This window comes from Pocillopora damicornis, chromosome 5, assembly GCF_964200805.1.
Source record: "Pocillopora damicornis chromosome 5, jaPocDami1.2, whole genome shotgun sequence".
Taxonomy (NCBI): Eukaryota; Metazoa; Cnidaria; class Anthozoa; order Scleractinia; family Pocilloporidae; genus Pocillopora; species Pocillopora damicornis.
The window spans coordinates 11,667,598-11,672,447 of record NC_142674.1 but is presented as its reverse complement, the minus strand read 5'-3'; the positions used below and the strand labels follow the sequence as shown (position 1 = coordinate 11,672,447).

At 40.2% G+C, this 4,850-nt stretch overlaps 1 pseudogene; it reads left to right on the top strand.

Annotated features, from left to right (window-relative positions):
- Positions 1-2,235: 2,235 nt before the first annotated feature.
- On the top strand, positions 2,236-3,344 carry LOC149045251 (QRFP-like peptide receptor; annotated as a pseudogene).
- The last annotated feature ends 1,506 nt before the right edge of the window (positions 3,345-4,850 follow it).

The following is a 4,850-nucleotide window of genomic DNA, read 5'->3' as shown; positions in this document are numbered from 1 at the left end:
CCATATAAAGGGTTCATACTGTTTTGCTATGGTAAATGGAGTGCTTGTTTAAAAACCGGGCGAAATGAGAGCACGGATGAGCGTTTAATTTTGTACGCTATCCAAACACAACAAGTTGTATTTAACATAATGTAAAAAACTCTATTTAATATCTGCAATAAAAAGATTAGAGGCTTATCTTACGACTTTTTATTGATTACCAAGTCAGTTGAAATTGAAACCATTCCGTATCCTCATTAAGCTTTTGGATGACGTCCTCAGTCTTAAGCGCTGGTCGCATCTATGAAATGGCATCTTCATGTATATCACCAAATGAGATATCCACACTCTCAACTTTTCACACTTACGGACGAAGCTATGGCTGGCCGCGTCTTTGACGCATGCTTTATCGGTCTGTTTAGAACTGCGTGCTTGTCAAGGGGAACCTTCGACTTTGTCATCATGATAACAAAGGAGTCAGTTAGGATTTGTCGATGTTTCGCTGTTATAAAATACACTGGTGACAATATTTTTTAACTGATTTGATCATTTCAAGATGCAACAGAAGGATAATACTGCTGAATTGCGGAAGTGTTTCAATCCAGATTGACTGACCATGGCATATATCTCCCCGATTTATCTCTCCTCTGATATATATACTATGCCGGCAAAAGACAATCAAAACTTTTTTATTATTTCTAATATATAGATTTAGCCAAGCCTAAAAGCGGAGTTCTTGTTATAGTTTATTTTCTATCCCCTCATTATGAAAAAAACTGTAATAAAACTCTTCAGCACTGGCTGTAGAAGACGGTCTCTTCAAGGGGATTAAGAGAACAGTCCGGGGGGTGGGGAGGGAAGGGAAAAATTGGCGTGGTCTGGAACCTGGGGACGACGTTCTCTCAACTTGCGATAAAACGCATGCTAACCAGCGGTATCTTCAAGCAGCTGGGGACCTTTGTTGTTTTTTCCTGATGAGGAAATTTTCGAAGCTAGAGAATCTTTTCTTCTTCAGAGGAAGTGTGAAGTTGAAATCAGTTGAGACTCTTTTTGTTATTTAAAGCCCCCTACGGGCAAACGTCGTTGTTATTAAGTGATCATGCTTTAGCCATGTTAGCAGCCAAAGGGACGAGATGTAAACGTGGAATGCCAACTCTTGCATCTACGGGATTATAATTGAATCAATATCAATAAATGTTTCTTTTCAAGCTAGAGTTGCAAATTCGATTCCCGGGTTGATACACGCGCATGCGATAAACACCAAACCAAATAGGATCTTTTCTTTCTTTATTCCTTTTTCTATTCCTTGGGGCGTTATTATATCGAAGCGGTCAACTGAAATTATTACGTAAAGAAATCACCTAAGTATTGTGATCATAGCTTAAGAATAATCTCGATTTTGGAAACGAGCACGCGTCAGTTAAAGGAACCAAAAGAAAGATAAAAACGAGCGATAAATTTTGCTTTGAGTAACGACTACGAGCTAGATAACATAATCACAAAATAAGTTATTGCTTACCTACGCTCGCGAATCTTGATTACTTTATCGAGGATTACGGTCTAACTTGTCTTCTATTCAAAAACGATCTTGATCACACGGGGTCTTATCTTGAACTGAAACGCTAACTATAATTTTCTGTCTAAAAAGAACTAATCAGGGGGGCGTCAACCTAACCAGAAAATATTTCGCAGCTTTTCTCGGAAGCGGTAACACTTAGCTTCAACGGAAATAGTTACAAATCTTAGTTTTCCCTTTTAGGAACGAATTTTACCACGTCAAACTGGGTTTTCAATAGCACAAGGGAAGATAAAGCATTTTGTTTCACTAGTCAATTTGATTATTTTTTAATGATTTTTATTGCTCAGGTGTTTTTTATCTTTTTCTCTCGTTATGCGATAAATCCGCCGAAACCATCTTTCAAAATAGCTTAGATGACGAAAAAAAGTTGACACAAAATTTGCGCTTCCATCATTCTATTATTTGGGTGGCAAATGCCTTCCCTAGGAGTAAGGATTCTTAGCTAAGTTATTACTTTCCATTTTCATTTCTTTAACTAAGCTCGGATCTCAGATTTTTTCTCTCATGATCAAGGGCATATCCCTTTATGACAGAAGTGATGCACTCTTCAATGATGGAGAAAGCTTGAAGTTAATGGATGTTTTTCCGATAATTATTATTGCATATCGTCACTATCTGTGTCGCCTTTCGGTGTACGCGCGCGTTGCAGACCTATTTCCTTTATTTTTGCTTTAACCATGGTACTTCATTCTCTTTCAGGCTCCACGACGCAGCCTCCTTTCACGTATCCATCAAGAATTAAACTCACCTTCGCCATCTTATATACTGGAATCATTTCAATGGCCTTAGTTGGAAACATTTTGGTGATCTATATTCTGTACAAGAGGCCAGAAACAAGAATATTAAGAAGCTTCATGTGCGTCAACCTCGCTGTGGCCGACTTGCTCGTAACAGCTGTTGTCATGCCTCAGTCGATGGAACAAATCATTTTTGACAATCTGTGGATCGATGTTGTTTTCTTCGTGGCGGTCACAGCGTCCGTCTTCTCTCTAACAGCCGTGGCTTTTGACTTCTTCTTCGGGATTGTCCTTCCAATGCAAAAGTTCCCTCGCCTTGGGAACAAAAAGATCTTGGTTCCCACAATTTGGATCCCCTCAATGTGTCTGATGACTCCATGGCTGATCACAATCAAAGTTAAGAACTCCAGGATAGAATTTAAGTTTACTCAGTTTGGCGAGACTCAAGCAGCTTTGAGAGGTATCTTCTTTACATCGTAGTCATCATCTACTTAGTGCCCCTAGTTACCATGTGCATTCTCTATGGACACGTCTGTCATACACTCCACAGGCACAAACTGCCGGGCATTGCCATCAACAATCGCGCAACATCTCGGGCCCACGCTACCAAGCGTCAAGTGATTCATATGTCGATAGCTGTCGTTGTTGCTTTTGCACTTTGCTGGCTTCTAGCGCACGCGTATCATATAATTTTGGCCATTGACTTCAGTGTCCGTGAATCGCTGCCATATTATATTATGCTGTTATGCTATTGGTGTGGACATGCAAACAGCGTTGTTTACCCGTGGCTCCTGATATACCTTAAGAAGAAATTCCGTGCCGCATTTAAGAGAATGATAACTTGTCCATTATCGAGAATCTCATTTGCTAGCAAGAATAATGAGAGCGTAAGAAGTGTAACTAAACTGCCTATCAGAGACCCGATTGTCCAAGTAAGAGAACATTACCAGTTTGCAAGTTCTTTGTAAGGATTATTGTTAACTCTTTATAGGCTTTATTATATTCAAGTTGTAAAATTTGCAAGCTCATTATAAGTCCAGATATCAGCAGTTGAAGTGTTTCCTTCACACCAAATTAATTGAATTCAGATCGATGGATTAGGACTCTGCAGAACGTGATCCACTAAATCAAGGATTGACTTAACCTATTTTGTCTCCATGCTGCATTTGGCTCGCATGATGGTATAATACAAAACATAATTATTATCATAGAATACGTATGTAGATTTTTACCGCCTAGGTGATACCCGGAAACTGTTTGGGAAATGAGGCCTGACCCACACTCGAGAGAAAGTAGAGCCTTCAAAAGAAACAAAACAAAAGAAAAAATTCACTTTACCATGACGATGCAAATTGCGTTCGAAGAAAAAGAGTTCTTAAAGATGGAAGACAATGCTGCACAGAGTCACAACTCATAGAAGCGTTTAGTGTAGACCGAGCTACATGTTAAAACTGGTGCTTTGTAGATTAGTTTGTCCCATTGGAATAAGGATCACAAATCAAGCCACCTGACCACACCAGTCTTGGCTTACAGCTTGGGATGTTGTTCGGTCATCAGGTCAGAGAGAGACAAGGTAGAATCGGGTTATCAGATTTCACATATCGCCCCATGTAAGGTAATCCGGATTCCGGAATCCAGGAAATTTTTGCTTGTGGAGTCCCGAATACTGGGCATTGGAATTCAGAATCCTGCTAGATAATCAATCCAGAATCCATTTGCTGAAGATCATTTTCAAATCGTATTAACGGCTTTCATGTGCATCCATGCAACCACGGTCATGCTAAAACGTAGACTGCAGACCGTGCAGATCAAGTAGAGTGCGCTTTGTTCGCTGCAGAATTTTGACCGCTACAGCTCGCGTGACAACGACAAATTCAGTCATGACCTATCACTCAGTCGACTTCGATACTGTAATGGCCAAAGTTCTTTACTAGCTATTAATCAGTCTTCTACTCCGATTCAAAAATCTTATTCCTAGTAAAGTTCAATTTTAGCTTGCAGCACTTTCTTTACCGTAAAGTTCTTTGGGTTGTCTTGTGAAGATCCTGGTAATCATTTGCTTCGTTCATACAGCGCATTCCATACCTCTAAAACAGCTTCACTGTCCGCAAAAATAACATCTGCAATACACCTAGCCGTGTGGGGCTAATCTCCATGAGCTCGAGAAACTTGAGCCTGTGATTTTGCTTTGCTAGGTAACGAGAGTTCGATATAAACTCGTAAAATTTCGTCATGTGGTGTCCAAAACTTGGAAAAACGTTGCCAAAAGAGCAAGAAAGTGGTGTATACACCTTAATCATATGTAAATCACAGTTTAAAAAAAGCAAACAAAAAATAGCTCAGCCCGCACGGTCTGCGCGGTTTGCACAGTCTGCATGGTCTGCAGTCTGCGTTTTATGATGACTAATGCAACCGCTGTGGAGTGCAGTTCACTCACGTGGTCAATGGGTTGGCAAATTTGGAGAGACAAAAGAAATTGTTTACGTGACAAAAGCACTCAAATTCCCCAGGATATGCTTGGAACACCAGCGTGGCAACGGACCACACGTTTCCAG